The sequence below is a fragment of the Panthera leo genome, chromosome C1, assembly GCF_018350215.1.
Source record: "Panthera leo isolate Ple1 chromosome C1, P.leo_Ple1_pat1.1, whole genome shotgun sequence".
Taxonomy (NCBI): Eukaryota; Metazoa; Chordata; class Mammalia; order Carnivora; family Felidae; genus Panthera; species Panthera leo.
Window position 1 is genome coordinate 176,007,481 of NC_056686.1, and position 18,252 is coordinate 176,025,732.

The 18,252-nt window shown below is 37.9% G+C and overlaps 1 long non-coding RNA gene across 1 annotated transcript in view; it reads right to left on the reverse strand.

Moving 5' to 3' along the window:
* LOC122226394 overlaps positions 1-18,252 on the reverse strand; it is a 41,640-nt gene that overhangs the window by 8,837 nt on the left and 14,551 nt on the right. The window lies entirely within an intron of this gene.

Genomic DNA, 18,252 nt, shown 5'->3' on the forward strand with positions numbered 1-18,252 from the left:
CTGTAATCTTTTTTTTAAACTTAAATCCAAGTTAGTTGGCATATAGTGCAACACTGATTTCAGGAGTAGATTCCTTAATGCCCCATACCCATTTAGCCCATGCCCTCTCCCACAACCCCACCAGTTACCCTCTGTTTGTTCTCCATATTTAAGAGTCTCTTATGTTTTTGTCCCCCTCCCTGTTTTTATATTATTTTTTGCTTTCCTTTGCTTATGTTCATCTGTTTTTTTTTGTTTTTTTTTTAATTTTTTTTTTAACGTTTATTTATTTTTGAGACAGAGAGACAGAGCATGAACAGGGGAGGGGCAGAGAGAGAGGGAGATACAGAATCTGAAACGGGCTCCAGGCTCTGAGCTGTCAGCACAGAGCCCGACGCGGGGCTCGAACTCACAGAGCGTGAGATCATGACCTGAGCCGAAGTCGGATGCTCAACCGACCGAGCCACCCAGGCACCCCTGTTCATCTGTTTTGTATCTTACAGTCCTCATATGAGGGAAGTCATATGATATTTGTCTTTTTCTGACTGACTAGTTTCGCTTACCATAATATCCTCTAGTTCCATCCATGTAGTTGCAAATGGCAAGATTTCATTCTTTTTGACTGCCAAGTAATACTCCATTATATATATATATATATATATATATATATATATATATATATTACATCTGCTTTATCCATTCATCCATCGTCCATCTGTAATTTTAATTCCCCCTTTCCATATAACCTAACATATTTGCAAGTTGTAGGGGTTAAGACATGGACGTTGTGGGGGGCTGTTGTTCTGCCCATCACACTTTTCCATTATTTTCATGGCTTGGGCCATTTGTAGACTAGAATTTAGGAGTAGTGTTAAAGGCCCTTGGCTTTCCACTTTGCTACAATCCTCACACTGAGGCAATGAGCAAAAACTAGCTAACTAGTTAGGGCTAAACACAAAAGACAAAGAAATACCCGAAAAAATATCAATTAATAGTCAGAAGTAATTTCTTATCACAGAAACAACCATATGTGTTTATGAGGACTGGCTATATGGCCATTCTTATCTCTCCACAGGACTTTATTGGGCAATAGTCCTGATTCCCTTGCAGTCTAGTGGAACAGCTGGATTCCTATTGCTGAAGTGATAGATTTCTTTATTGTTCCCAAATGCATTTTCCTAGACACTTGCTTTTCCACCCAGGGCAAAATCCTTCTCTTCTTAAAAAGTTTGGATTCACCATTCAACTCTCTTCCTTCTCATTGCTCTTATCTACCAACTTGCAATGACACTTCCTTTCACTAAATGGTATAGCACCTCATTCAGTTTTTCTTTCTCCTACAACTCTGACAATCATCAAGGATGCCCTTCCATAATGACTTTATTTGTAATCACCTTCACCTCCATCCATCTCAGCAGCCATGGAGAAACATTAATTTCTCATTTAATATCCATGCACTCCTTCAAGTCTCCCAGCCCCTTTGCAAATAGATGAAGCCATATGATGACTTCTGGACAAAGGATTGTGAACTGAAGTCACATGTTTTGCTTCTAGACCAAGGCATTTAAGAACTTGGTGTAGTCTTATCCTCTGTCATAGAAACCTGGAAGCGTTTCAAAAAAGCAGCATGCATGATAAATAAAGCTTTGTTTTATTTGATATTTGTATCTGAGATTGGCACTAATCTTTTAATGCAGGATAGTTTATATTATCTTGACTAATATAGATACCATTCCCAGAGTAAGACTCTGGAACTCATCCCTGGAAAGTCTTCCACCTTTGAAACCACTTCTACAAACTTCACATTTTTAGTTTATAGACTCTGATCATTTTGGCTGACTTGCTTGGATCTATCACTACTTCACTTGCAACTTTCAGTCCATTGACCATTTGTTTTAGTTTGTTTGGGCTGCTATAACAGAATACTACAGACTGGGTAGATTATAAACAACAGAAAACTATTTCTCACAGTTATGAAAGCTAGAAGTCTGAGATCAGAGTGCCAGCAAAGCTGAATGAGCAGTCTTCTGGGTTCATAGCCAGCACCTTCTCTCTCTGTCCTCACATGGCAGAAGGGCCCTAGGGATCTATCTGGAGCGTCTTTTATAAGGGCACTAATTCCATTCATGAGGATTCCACCCTCATGACAAGAGCACCTGCTACGGTCTGACTTCTTAATATCAATATCTTTGGGGGTTAGGATTTTAATCTATGAATTTTGGGGTTATACAAACATTCAGACCATAGCACTCTTCTATTATCTTCTCGTCTTCTCCCTCCTATATTGTTTCCTCCCTTGTCCAGTCTGTATTCCATAATCCATCATCTTAACTAGCCACTTTCATGTCAATATTCTAACTTACTGTGACTCATTGTCCTTTTCTAGCACCTGTCTGGCAAAGTCCCAAGCCTGGAAAAGCCAGGTACCCACCTCTATGTTTATGCTCAGGATGAAGAACACTAGCAGAGAAAAATCATATGAACTGGAAGATTTCTGAGCTGTCAATGTTGCCTGGAAATCCCACTGTGTCTTTATGGTCCATTCTGTCTTAAACTCTGTCTCCTCAAGCCTCTGTCCTTCTACCTACCCCATTATACTGAGCAGATGAACTCACCTTCTACTTTACAGAGAAAATAACACAAAGAAGAATTACCACAACCTTTCAAAAATCAATTTACAAACCTATCTGCATCTATATCTGTCCTGCCTTTTCCCCTCTTGTTATAGTGCTGTCCCCCCATCAAAGGCCAATCCTTTACCTCTGCTCTGAATCCCCATCCTCTTCCAGTTTGTCAGAAATTTTATGTTGGCAAATGTCTTTCTGTAATAACTTCTTTGGTGTCCTTCCCATCAGCTAATAAATATTCTCAAGTCTGTTCCTTCTTAAGGGGAAAAAAGTCATCCTTCATATAATACTTCCCTCCAGCTGTTCTTTTCTTGGCTCCTCTTTACCTCTACCCAACTGTCAAGTGAGTAGAATCCCTCAAGGTAGATCACAAGCCCTCTTTCTTCTACTCTACTGTCTCTCTTCAGAAAATTTCATCTACCCCAAACAATTCAGTTTTCTTTTTTTTTATTTTTTAAATTTTATTTATTTATTTTTGAGAGAGAGAGCAAGCAGGTAAGGGCAGAGGGAGAGGGGAGACAGAGAGAACCCCAAGCAGGCTCTGCACCATCAGCACAGAGCCTGATGCAGGGCTTGAACTCATGAACTGTGAGATCATGACCTAAACCAAAATCAAGAGTTGGACACTTAACTGACTGAGCCACCCAGGCACCCCCAATTCAGTTTCTTTTTTATTTTCAGCTCAGATTTATGCTCTGAGCCCCAACCCAGATAGCCTGCAGCTTACTTGGTATCTCCACCAGGCTGTCTGCTGCCTTAAACTCAACATGCCCCAAAACAAACTTGGGATCAACTTTGTTCCTTCTTGTGTTATTTCATTAAATGGTATTAACAACTACTCAAGCCAAGCACCTGGGAGTAATCTTTGACTCATCCCTATCCCTTCCCCAGTTAAGTCTGGATGCAAGTATTAACTAAATTCACTACTGAAAGTCTCCTAAGTTCATTCACTTTTACCTACCCTCCCTGCCTGGTTCAAGTCACCATCATCTCCTGCTGGACTACCATACATTTCCCCCACCCACAGACACACACTACTCTTTTTTGGGCTCTAATCCATTCTCTATTCTGCATTTTCAAAATGCAAACCTATCTTAAAGTTTTTCAGTAGCTGCTCATTTGCTTTGAAAAAAAAATCCAGATTATTAACATGATTTTCATACTTCATGTCACTCTTCAATCTTAACTCATGCCCCTCTACCTTTACCCTCTACCCCTCAGTTCTGGTTAGAACATCACAGATGCTCCATAAATATTTCTTGAATGAATGAATATGTTTTTTAAAAGTTTCCCAAATTTATCATGTTGTAACATGAGCTGATATGAAAGAATTCTTCACTCTTCTGCTCTAAATATGGAAAATATATTATCACTTAAAACTTCTTTATATTGCTGAGCTTGAAGCCAAGAAAGAGTTCTCAGAATTAAATCAGAATTAAAGACAGAACTCCAAGTCAGAGTGCTAAGCAGAACCTCATGCCCCACACACATCATAGAATTGTTGCAACCAGATACGGGCCTTAAGAGCTGGAATTGGTTCTAAGAAGTCCCCTGGAAGAAGGTTCCATGTTCTGGGACCTAAGAGGAAAGTTTGAGCTATTTAGATAAACCTGGGAATCACAAAAGGTTGTACTGACTTTGAAATGAAGACTAAGGGAACTCTGCCCATCAGCCCAGAACAACAAGAAGAGGGTTTATAGTATCCCAGGATCACAGAGGAGAGGACATCACCTGTAAGAAATCAAACGCCAAGGTCCGTGCCATTCACAGATGGAGAATTTGAAATCACATGGCCTAAGTGGAGGAAACTGAAGCTGAGAAATTAACCTAAAAAGGGAGCCAATTTGCTCAAGTTGAAGCAAAACAAAAGCAGCCTGTAAACCACTTCCTCACAGAGACCTGTCTTCTAATGACTAGCTCATGGTTAAAATTTATAAACCATGCTATAAAACAAACTATGCATGAAGGTCAGCTGGTGAAAGAAATAGGAACCACAGCTTGGAAGAGTAGAATAACCTGGATGAGAAATTTACAGAGAATGTTTAAAATGTTCAAAGGGATGAAGGATGGAATATAAACCATAAGGGAAGAAAACAATGAGAAAAAGGATCGTAAGAATTTGAAAAAATGTATATATTAGAATTTAGAAGTCAAATGTAATGTTCTTTCCCCTCCTAAGGCCTTAGTAAATGTTCTTCCCTCTGCCTGGACACTCACGCTCATATCTTTACCTTCAAATTCCTACTCACCTTTGCAGTCTCAGCTTAGACGTCCTCTCCGGAGGAGACCCTTTGCCAGCCTCTGAGAGGGCGTCGTTTCCTGTCTAATAAACCCTGTGGCACTTTCACCTGTCTTTTTAGCAACACTAGACACAGTTATAGTTTCTAGTTCAGTGTTTGTAATTCATGTATGATGTAAACTCCATGAAGTCAGGTCCCATTTCTGCCTTGTTTTCCACCGTATCTCCAGTGCCTCGTACAGTGTCGAGCACAAGGTTACTGACAGGGCAGCTACGCCTCCTAGGGTCATCACAGTATACACCTGCTGCCTGGAGTAATTGTTAATCATCTCTTGTGCTCCCCTTCACCCAGTCTGAGAAATAAGTTATATGTATACCCTAATTATTGGCTAAGTGATATATTGAGCCAAAATGCCTAATTCACTATTCCTGTCCTTAAAATCTCATTGAGATCTACAAACTCTCCCAACCACTTTTAGCTTTCTTTCTTGCCTAGGTAGTTTAGACTGAGCTCTTTATTGAAAAATACCCTAAATCTCTCAATCTCTTTTTTTCTCCTGTGCTACAACCTTGCAAATCTCTAGGTTTCTAGCAAATCCACTTGATTTCTTTGCTTCTTTACTTGGGTTGATATATTTTGTTATTTTTCTCTAGCAGCAAGTTGAGTTGATACTGGCACAAATTCATTGTTTCCAACTCAGCTGGGCCATTAGGGCTTCTTTGTAATGTTCCCTAAAGTCCTGACAGACTTCAAATGTGCCTCTGGCCCACCACTGTCACCCTGTACTGAGGTTTGGGGTTTGAGAGTCTGTTTATCCCACTGAACAGAATTCCTTGGTGATGGGGCCTTTCTCATACTCCTCTCTCTTCCTCTAGCATCTTGCAGATTTCCTGGCACAGAGTAAGTTCTGGACATAAGTATTTGATGAATGAATGAGGACAGGAATGAATGACAAAGAACTGATGCAAGAAGCAGTAGTAGGAACAATGGAACATAATGGTAATATTCATGTTATGTGACAATATTACCATCTGACTTATCAACTTTTTAAGTCATGGCAAAATAAGCAAGTATGCATTGTGTTTCTTGTTTGTGAGGTATGTAATATGAGATATTATAATAATTAAAACTATAGATACATCATACTAGGACTTAATTATACTATGCTTAACTTAACTGGCCTTAATGCCTGTATGGTATCTGTTCTGAGCAGCCCAAATGGCAATGAGATCCAAGGATATCTGAAAATTTTGTCACTGGAGTGACACATATTCCAATATAGATTCTCAGTCTTATAAAACATATTCAGTTTTACTGAGTTCCTGTAGTTCCTACCCTAGAAAAAACTCCTTCCTACATTTTTTTTAATGTTCTTTAAACTTTTTTAAATATTTATGTTTAATTTTTGAGAGAGGGAGAAACAGCACAAGCAGGGCAGGGGCAGAGAGAGAGAGGGAGGCACAGAATCTGAAGCAAGCTCCAGGCTCTGAGCTGTCCACACGGAGCCCGACACAGGGTTGAACTCAAGAACCACAAGATCATGACCTCAGGGAAAGTCGGACGTTTAACCGATGAATCCACCCAGGTGCCCCCTTCCTGCATTTCTAACCATCTGTGCCATTATTCATCTGTGCCAATATTCATCCTAATCCTAAATCTGATTGTCAGACCTCTCTTTGCCCTATCCTACTTCTCTGTTCTTAATTTTTGTTTAAGCCCTTAGACATTGGTATCTTTAAAAGTTTCTGTCCTCTCTCCTTATCACTTATCTTCTACACTCCTGGATGACTCTGAATTTGGCAGCCATAACGTCTTTATCTCTTGGATCTAGATTAATTCTTGTGTGAGCAAATTATCTTTACAGTCAACTGAGGTACCTCATAGCAATCAGTATCATCATTCTACATGTCCAGGAAATGTAACTGGTTCAACAAAATGCTTTGAAGTGACTACATTCTTTGTCTCTGTCTGATCCCCCCCCCAAAAAAAACAACAACCAGGGACTAAACTAAATAACTAAACTAACTAACTAACCAAAATATCTTTTTTCGTTAGCATTTAGGGTAAATGATTGTCTAGCAACTCAAGAGGTGTGTTTTTTGTTGTGGTAATGTTAAGTGGTGACCATCACTGAGGAACAGCTTAAATTCACCCAACTGAGGAGATTCTATTCCTAGATCCTACTATTCTGCCAGCAAGAAACATAAGCTGGAGAGGGAAGGGTTGAAATTAGAGACTGCTAAGTAATCTTTGGCAGCTGTGTGGGCCACATCTAGGTGTACTGAAAGGAAAGGCCATATTTATATGGAATAATGTTCTTTTTACTCAAATGTCTATGCTATTATGCTTCTGTATTCTAATATTATATGTTTCTTGGTCAATATCTAAAATGTGAGAAGCAGGATGATATAGTGGAAAGAGCATCCAAACTGACCTGGGTTCCAATCGATTCTATCATTTACTAGGGGCATGATCTTTGACAAGTCACCAAATTGCTCTGAGATTATGTCTTCACCTGTAAAATAGGAATGCTAATACTTACTTCACTGAGTTGTTAAGAGAATAAAAAAATATTTAAAGTATATGACAGAACATCTGGCATAAAATAAGCAATTATTTGAAACAAGTTTTCATGGAAGTTGTTTTCTGGTTTTGCCTTATTCATCCCGATGTACTTGGCCTCGGGACTTCAAGCCAGAGAAGGAAGTGAAATGGATTTTTATTTTAGTTTGAGAACTATGGAATTGGGCTGGTTTGCCAATAGACGTAGGCTATTTAGATGAGTCTATTTGATTTCAGGATGATGTCCAGCCTCATCCTTCACCAGCTGAGTACTTCTTGTTCCAGAAGTGCGTTGCTGAAAGAGTGGAGTCATACAAAGTCAGGCGTGGGTGTCTCAAGAAAGCAATGCCAGGACACAGTTTTGGAAACATAGTCTAAGAGTCATCCAGTAGCATTTATTACTATTCTGTGCAAAGAAACTCAACCAGACAATGTGAGGTAATGCAAAAGAACAGATCAAATTGAGTTTTATAGCATCAACAATATTTATGTCTGGACTAGACTTTAAAGGCTACTAAATATTATTTAAGATCAGAGTTCAGTTCATTCATTTTATGGATGAAGAAGTGGGGCCTAGAGAAGTTAAGTAACAAAGCCAGCTGTCCTTACTGATAATCCAGTATATCTGTCACTAAACTCTTCTGATAACATAGTTCCTGCTCCATGTAGAAATTTAGGGACATGTCCAAATTTTACATAAGGACAACTCAAAAAGGTCTATTAACCAATGCAATCACTTTCAGTTATGCAAAGAAAGCTAAATTTGTTATAATAAAAGATGTTCTGTGAAAATGTTTGGAAGGACCACAAGCTGTTCCCCTGTGATTTAGCTGCTAAATCACGCTGTTACTCTTGGTGCCTAAATGGCAACTCCACTCTGGTGGAGTTACTCTTGGTGCCTAAATGGTGCCTAAATGGCTGCTAAATCAGAGCTGTTACTCTTGGTGCCTAAATGGCAACTCCACTCTGGATATTCCCTGAGGGAAAGCTGAAATGATTGAAATGACTGGATTGGCATTAGAATCAAGGAAAGTCTTAAATAAGATGTTCATCTTGGCAGCCTGGATATAAAACCCATAAGAAATGTCTAGGAGTGTCTGTTGGAATCTAAAGAGAATGGGAGATTAAGAAGTTAGAATAAAAATCTAGTGATGGAACACGTATTTGAGGCTATGTTGTTCATTTACATTGTTTTGTTGTTGGTTTATTTGGTTTTGTTTCTGAACTCCTTAGGATTCTTAACAAAATTCCATAAAGACCTCATTTCAAGATAAACAGAAGAAATTGTTCTCTTTGTAAAAACGTAAAACGTAGGGTCAGCTGGGTGACTCAGTTGGTTGAGCATCCAACTTCTGCTCAGGTCATGATCTTGAGGTTTGTGGGTTCAAGCCCTGTGTCAGGCTCACTGCTGTCAGCATGGATTCCACTTCAGATCCTCTATCTCCCTCTCTCTCTGCGCCTCCCCTGCTTGTGCGCTGTCTCTCAAAAATAAATCATCATTAAAAAAAAAACCCTAGGGGGGCGCCTGGGTGGCTCAGTCGGTTGAGCGTCCGACTTCGGCTCAGGTCATGATCTCACGGTCCGTGAGTTCAAGCCCCGCGTCGGGCTCTGTGCTGACAGCTCAGAGCCTGGAGCCCGTTTCAGATTCTGTGTCTCCCTCTCTCTCTGACCTTCCCCCATTCATGCTCTGTCTCTCTATGTCTCAAAAATAAATAAACGTTAAAAAAAAAAAAAAAAACCAAAAAACAAAAAAAAAAACCCTAGGGGCGCCTGGGTGGCTCAGTCGGTTAAGCGTCCGACTTCGGCTCAGGTCATGATCTCATGGTCTGTGAGTTCGAGCCCCGCGTGGGGCTCTGTGCTGACAGCTCAGAGCCTGGAGACTGTTTCAGATTCTGTGTCTCCCTCTCTCTCTGCCCCTCCCCTGTTCACGCCCTGTCTCCCTCTGTCTCAAAAATAAATAAACGTTAAAAAAAAAATTTAAAAAAAAATAAAAATAAAAAAAAAATTAAAAAAACCCCTAAAACATAAATGTATAACTTTCAAAGAAAAGCCAAAGAGGCTAAATAGGTTGACTGGAACTCTAACTGAAATTTGCCTCACTTTCCTAAATTCTTACCAGCGAAGGGTAAGGCCTTATTATCCCTCTCAAAATTCTTAGGTGAGATTTATGCTTTCTTCAGTTTCTGATTACTTCATGGGTGTTGGTTTATAGTGTCATAAGAAAAATGGAGGAAGAATGAGAATTAATACGATGTGTTTTTGCAGTATCCTTGTCTTAACTGTGAAACAGTATGTCCTGCCTTTCAAATCTCATTGATTTTTATATATTGTAATGTGAGGGCCAAGGGAAAGGTCAGCACAGTGTGAGATAGGGGAGAACCAGGCACTGAGTTAGAATTATAGGTCAGCAAAGTAGGGGTAAAGGAAGTTGTGATAAGTAGGCAGTCCAGCAGGTGTGAATGCATATTTGAGTTTCACCAGCCTCTAGGTATAACATTGATCTCTACTGCCAACACTACCATGCCGGCAGCACCCATCCTGAATTAGGCCTCTACACTATTTTCTCAGGTTTGTTCTGACAGTGACCCAAGAACTGTCACACAGGCCCCTTTCTCCTTGGGCCTCTATGCCACCACCTCTGCTGACAATGGTCTCACAAGATCCCTCTGCATGGGGCAGGTGGTTTCATTTCCAGGTCCCCATTGCCTATCCCAGGATCTGCCTCTTTCTACAGTTCATGGAATAGACCTGTCCATTTCATTCTGAAGAAATTGTAACTTCAGGGTATGAACTCGCCTTATAAACCCACAGGGAATATTACAACAAAATGCAACGACCTAGCATCAGAAAATTGGGCTAATTTATGTGGTGCTACCATGAAAGTACATCCATGGTGCTACATGTTGAGGGTAGAATTGACCAAGGGAGAAGGCTCTCAAACTAGCGTGCATCAGATCACCTGGAGTTTCTCTCACAAACTGGAGACTGCTGGACTCCCAACTCCAGAGCTTCTGATCCAATAGTTCTGGTGTAGGGCCTGAGAACTTGAATTTTTACAAGTTCTCATGTGATACCAATGCTGCTGGCCCAAGGAACCACACTTTGAAAACCACTGGCCTAGTGTAGGATGAGATCAAGAGAAAAATCACAACAGAATGGAGTAGCCCAACATCAGAATGTGGAATATATGATACTCCCATAAGTATCACATAGGGAGGGTATATCTGACCAAAGAACGTTAAGCTATTTTTAATAAGATTACTTTAATCTTGAAAACTGACAACATTTGGACAAAATATCACATTGTGAAATGACAAATCACCCAGAAAACTCCTAGGAGTGATACCACTCCTAATCTTTCTTTCAAGCATCCCATGATATCACTATATTTAAATTCTCACAGAGAACAAAGAGCACTGTTTTCCAGACCCATATGAAACAGCTGTCTTTACACCCTGCTGTAACACTACATTTCCTCTTAGACATCAGGAAATAAATTAACTATTTTTAAAGGCCCTTTAATTCTCTTAAATCCAGAGTTAGCCCAGACTCTGCTCAGATGTAAGCTGAAATCAAAGTTACAATAACACTAATTAACAACAATGACATCACATGAGGTGAACAAATACAGTAGTGGATAATGTAAGAAATAATTAAAAAATCATAACATTTCTTTCTTTTATACAGGATGACTCACATAAGTAACAGCACTATTTAGTATCATAGATTCACCTAGTCTCAAAAATGATCTAGAAGTTGTAATCAGTGATGTTTAAGAACATAAATTTGGGGCATGAAATGCTTCTGACCATGTTTTATAGCTGCTAATGGATGCTGAGACATCTGCTGCTTTTACCGTCTCTGAGAGCCATCCTTACCCTGTTACATACATGGAAGTCTAAGAAAAAGTCTGAGACACACCCTAAGGAGAAGATTAAGAATGTGGGGCACAGAGATTGGGGAGAGGGCTTCCACTGTGCCCCAGGGGCTAACTCTCAGAGCATTTAGAAGTTCAAAGACTGTTCAAGATCAGAACAATTTCTTTAGGACTCCTAATCTTTCTTTCTAAAGAACCATTGGTCAAGTATTGGAAAGCAATGATTATAATTCTGTGCCAGAGGTAGGTGATTTGGGCCTCTAAGAGAGCAGAGAACCCCTCAAGGCACGGGAATGGTCTGATTTGTGCTGTGCATGGGCACAGCAAGGAGATTAGAAATTGAGCGATGAATAGGAGCTGCCAGGTGACCCATATACCTCATCAAAATATCTACTTTGAAAACAAAACACAACTTGTGTTGGAATCTGCCTGTTGCTTGCTTCTTTCCACCTCAGAGATGAAATCAGATTCCTTCTCATGGCTGAGTCCCATTACTGGTAATCGAATTACTGAGTAGTACATCATCTCAAATAGAAGACTGAGCCTCAGAGTGCCCAGTGTCCATTAGCCATCAAGGGATATTGCATTAATATACCCAAGCAGAGGTATGATATTACACTGTAAATGTGTTTGGAAGATTTTTATTATCATTCTAACTTAGTGAGTATGCCAGCATCATCTCTTCTAACCCTGAGTAAACTAAGCTAAGTATTTAGAGAGATTAAGTCTTTCAGGACCAGCCTAAGTTACCATTTAAGGCACTTGTGAAAGCAATAATAAGCTTCCCTCGGTCTTTAATGTTTGTTCTTAAAATAGAATATATGGATATATATAAAAACACATATGACTAAGAAATAGAATTCATATTAGGAATGTATGTATGTGTGCACACACACCCATATATCTTAAAAAATATATAATATAGTTTTTGTTTATAAATTTTACATACATTGTATAAATTTACATCTGTTTATTTTTTACTCATGTTGTTTTTAGATTCCATGTTCTTATATTTAGAACAACTTACTTCCTTCCCACTTCTGCATGAGTCATTCCAATCATATACCAATCAAACATGGTATATCCCTCCATTATTTATAACCTTTAATAGAATGTTGTAACCTTGTGACCTTTAAAGAATTTTAAAGAATAGATTTTTCTTTTGCATTCATTGTTGGTTTATGTAGGGAAACTTATTAATGTTTTTATTACTGTTGCGGTATCTTATTTTCTGTTAGAGGAACACTACAAATTTTTGTATATAAATCTCATATTTTACTCATTTCTTTTTTATTTATTTAATTTATTTAGTTTAGGGCTTGTCTTCTATTGTCCAGGACATACAGTGTTCTATGTCAATAATAGGATCTTTATCTCGTTTCTAAATGTAAAAGGAACTCTTCTAAAATTTCTCCATTAATATGAATCTTGCTATATATTTCCCTTATCAGAGTAAAAGAATTCCCTTCCATTCCTACTTTTATTTTCTTTAAATTTTTATTAGTTTTCTTTATTATTTTTTAATATGAAATTTATTGTCAAATCGGTTTCCATACAACACCCAGTACTCATCCCAACAGGTGCCCTCCTCGATGCCCATCACCCACTTTCCCCTCCCTCTCACCCCCCCATCAACCCTTAGTTTATTCTCAGTTTTTAAGAGTCTCTTATGGTTTGGCTCCCTCCCTCTCTAATTTTTTTTTTTCTTCTTAAGAGCTTTTTATCATAGATAGTTGTTCGATTTTATCAAACTCTTTTTTAAAGTTTATTGAGTTAGTTATATGACTTCTCTCTTCTAGACTTTACCTTCCTGGTATAAACCTTACTTGATCATGATGTTTTGTTGTTACTATTGTTATTTATAGCATGTTGGGTTTAATTACTTTTTTGTTTAGTATTTTTGCATCTTTGTTTATATATAAAATTAACCCATAATCTCCTTTTCTCTGTCTATCCTTTTCAAATCTGGTATGAAGACTGTACTAGCATTATAACATTAATTGGTTAGCTTTACCAGTAATTGGAGGGTATGGGTTTCTTGTGGACCTTATCTGTAAAACAGCCCAGACATGGCCACTTGTAAACTTTTTTTTTTCAATAATTGATTAAATTTCCTTGGTACCTTTTGGTCTGTTAAAGTTTTCTTTCACCTTGGTAAATTTCAAAATGTTCTCTTTCTTCAATATTTGTTTTCATTTCATCAAGTTTTCAGATTTACTAACTTGTAGTTTATGATGTGCTTTCATTAATTTTTTAAAAATATGTTATTCTTTTGGCTAGTTTCACTTTTTGTTTAGTATATTATTTATTTACATCTTCCTCCTTTTTAGTAAGCCTTTTCATTCAGTCCTAAATATTTTTGAAAATATCTTCATGATATTTTCCTTAATTTGTTCAGAGACAACCCAGTAGAGTGGATAAGAGTCTCACAGAAGACACTCAACATATATACACATGCATATGTATATGGTATACATGCATGTAGGTATATGCATATATATGTAAGCATGCATGCATGTATACATACATACATATGCATATATTTGTATGTATATTCACACATTTATTCAAAAGGCATTATGTTTTATGCAGTCTATTTTATTTATAATTTATTTATCCATATACTTATTTTATTGTTTATTCTTTATTCTCTTCTTTTACACTGTTTCCTCTATTTTCTAAACTTTCTTCTCTTTGTCCTTCAGTTTGGATATTTTCTTGTGATCTGTTTTCTGGTTCATTAATTCTCTCTTGAGCCATGTGTAATCTGCCTTGAAAGCAATCCATCGTATCATTAATTTCAGTTATTGTACTTTTTAGTTCTAGACTTTCTTTTCAGCTCTTTTGTATAGTTTTTAGTTCCCTGCCAAAATTCTAAATCTTGCTTTTAGTTCTCTGAAGATATTAGGCATTATTTTAACTACCATTATCTGATAACATCTTTATCCTTGTATATCTCTTTCTTTTAACTATTATTTCTCTTACTATTTGGGGATGTTTACTAGTATGCCTGGGTTTTGTTTAGCTTGATACTAGAATTGAATATGAAGAACTGTAGAAATATTTTGAGGATCAGCATGACGCTGTTTTTCCTCCAGAGAGGATTTACTCTTGTCTAGGTGTCTAGGTGCATTAGTGACCCAGAATATTTTAGTTTAATCCAGTTATTGAGGTGATTTGAAGCTGACTGTTCTATTTTAGTTCACATTTACTCCTGGAGTGCAGTATTTGGGGATGCCACTTGAAGCAGGGAGTGTTACAAGTCCCAGATTACTGCTTAATTGGCCCTGCAGTCTAGTTTTTGTCCTGCTAACCCTATGAGTCTGTGAAAAGCTCAGTTCATCTTTTAGCCTATCAGTTGATTCTTCCGGAATCGATAGATGTCCCAAATATCAGCTGTCCCATGTTTGTTTTTTTCTTTTCCTGAACCCTGGTGCTGTAATTCTTCTTAGGCTCTCCAATATAGCTTTCCTAGCTGTTCTCAGCAGGTGCGTTGATTGGAATTACCAGATTCACCATTACAGAAAATATATATACTTTTTTAAACCTTGCATGACATTATTTCTATTGTTTTACATTACCCATTGTTTATATAGGTGACCTAAGTATTTGTCATTTTCTTCATTATTCATTTCTTTCGTAGATGCTTTAGAATTTTTGCTCTGAGTATATTGGTAGTAAATGCTTTCTTTTTTTTTCACAGAATCTCTTTATTCTTGAAAAATATTGCTACTGAATATAATTTGACTGTTCTTTTTCAGCACAATAAAGATGCCATTCTACTTACTTTTAGCTTGCATTATTGCTGTACAGAAATCAGCTATACTTGCCTGTTGGCTATTTGAGTTTCTTGAATTTATAGAATAATGTATGTCTTTGTAGAATTTTCAGCCATTATCTTTTAAAGTATTGGTCTCTCCTTTCTTTCTTTCTAAGACACCTATTTGCTATGTCAACCCTTCTTATTTTATCCTTTAAAAATATAACCCTCACTCTTAAAAACTGAGAACACTTTGGCCACTCTGACTGGCGTGAGGTGATATCTGAGTGTGGTTTTGATTTGTATTTCCCTGATAAGGAGCGACGTTGAGCATCTTTTCATGTGCCTGTTGGCCATCCGGATGTCTTCTTTAGAGAAGCACTCTCAACAAGAGCCAAATTATGGAAAGAGCCTAAATGTCCATCAACTGATGAATGGATAAAGAAATCGTGGTTTATATACACAATGGAGTACTACATGGCAATGAGAAAGAACGAAATATGGCCCTTTGTAGCAACGTGGATGGAACTGGAGAGTGTGATGCTAAGTGAAATAAGCCATACAGAGAAAGACAGATACCATATGGTTTCACTCTTATGTGGATCCTGAGAAACTTAACAGAAACCCATGGGGGAGGGGAAGGAAAAAAAAAAAAGAGGTTAGAGTGGGAGAGAGCCAAAGCATAAGAGACTCTTAAAAACTGAGAACAAACTGAGGGTTGATGGGGAGTGGGAGGGAGGGGAGGGTGGGGGATGGGTATTGAGGGGGGCACCTTTTGGGATGAGCACTGGGTGTTGTATGGAAACCACTTTGACAATAAATTTCATATATTGAATGAATAAATAAATAAATAAATAAATAAAAATATAACCCTCTTTCATATATTCTATTTTATTATCTCCCAATGCTGTATTCTGGATATTTTCTCCTTACTTATCTTCCTAGCTGAATGTAATCTACTGCTTAACCTATCCACTGAGTTCTTAATTTGGGACATTGTATTTTTCTGTTTTAGAGGCTTAATTCGCTTCCTTTTAAATATGATTTATTAATCTTTATAGGTTCTTTTTCCTTGCAAACTTTCCCTCCAAATTTGTCTTTATTTATTTAAACATAATTATTTTACAGTCTTTGACTGATAATTCTGGTATCTGAACATTTGCAGATCTGTTTCTTTTGTCTATTGCTTTTCCCAGTTCTCATTTATAGTGTTTTGTTTATTAACTTGGTTATTTTGGGCTGCCTTATAGCCATTGTACTTTCAAAAATATTACGAGGATATTCTGAGATCTTGCATAAAGTTACTTTTTTCCAGAAGTTTCAAATTGGTTTCTGCCAAATACCTAGAGATATTACTTTAATTATATTACCATATCAGGGACACCTTTATCCATGTTTAAGACTTAAGGTCCCCCCCCCCCAAAAAAAAGACTTAAGGACCCTGGGTCTATGTTAATGATGGAAATGTATACCGTAATACCCCATAAGTGCTGGTTCATTTCTAGTTAACACTTAGTCTCAGAATGTAACTTTTTGAGAGCCCAGATCATTATGGAAAGTGTCTATAGTATTTAGATTCTTCACCTTGTGTGATGCTGGGCTTTTTTTTCTCAAATGAAGTTATCAGAATGGAAGTTTAAATATACTGGGATTGGCAACACTTTCAGGCCCAAAGAGGACACTATATTGGCTTACCTCTTTAGGTTCCTTTGTCCCCTTCAGGGTTTGGTAACTCCTGGTAACTCCTTAAAATCTTGTTGGCTCTTTGTTAGTTTTAGGAAGATTTTTAAAAATTCTCCAGGGGGCACCTAAGTGGCTCAGTCAGTTAAGTGTCTGACTCTTAATTTCAGCTCAGGTCATGATCTCATGGTTTGTGGGATCGAGCCCCACATCAGGCTCTGAGCTGACAGTGTGGGGCCTGCTTGGTATTCTCTCTCTCCCTCTCCCTCTGCTCCTCTCTTGCTTGCCTGTTCTCTCTCTCCCTTTCTCAAAATAAATTTAAAAACTTAACAAATTTATTCAATATGTTTAGTTGTTTTCAACAGGACTCATTCAGATAACCAAATTTACTATACCCTCCCCCAAAAGAAAAAAATGTAGAAGAAGAAGACATAATAAAAGCAGGAGTTTCCCCCAAGAACCTTGTTTTTCAGTTCTAATTTTATTTCATTAAAGTCAGAGAATATAGATTGTCAGGTCTTTGGAAGCTCAGTGTATTAATATTTTTGTATGCATCCTTTAAATAACATAGCACTGCATTTCTTTAACCTGATGCATTGAACCCCTTTATAAGGCTTATCATTACAATTATTGCTGTCATCTTTCAGCTTATCATTTTACTCCAGGCTTTGTTGAAGTCACCACCTGTGTACAGATATAACCTGACAGTACATTGTCTCAGCTGCACTATGGATCTCTTGCTTTGTACTCCAAGACTTTACCACCACTGCCTGGGACACCTGCAAGAACCTTTCACCAATGTGACAGATGGGTGAACCAAGAAGTGCAGATGAATTAACAACCATGGACAACCCTTGATCAATGAAGCATAGGAGCTGGAAGATAAATATTCCTCTCTTCTATCCTTTGAGTAGATAATTCTAACGTGCATTCTGTCTGGCTTCTCAGAAGACCCTAGTGGATTGAGCCCCAGTTGCCCACCATTGTGATTGACTTGATAAAGCAGTCTTAAATGGACTCTGTTAAATTGGTTTTCCCTCCTCTCAGTGTCACTCTTGCCAGTCCCCTACTCCTATTCTTTGGGATTCTTTCCAAAGTAACTGCCTAGATACAAAACCATGAGGGAAGCTAGAAAGAAGCACCATGCTTTCTTCCTGACTTTCGTTTCTTTTTCTCCTTTCCTTTCCTTTATTGGGTAATCAAATTTGCTTCCTCTGTTCTGAAAGTTACTCATTCTAGGAGCACCTGGATGGCTCAGTTGGTTAAGCATCCAACTCTTGATCTCAGGTCAGGTCTTGATCTCCAGGTCATGAGGCTGGGGTGCAAGCCCTACTTAAAAAAGCTTACTTTAAAAAAAAAAGGAGAAAGTCACTCATTCTACTTTTACTCTCCTGGCAGTTACTTCAAAGTTACTAAAGTAGAACAACTATCTAAAGTTTATCAATATCTCAGTCTTTTCCCCAAACAGATAATCTTAACTGGTTCTTAACACATTTTTACCTACATCTGCACGCCAAGCTCCTATTT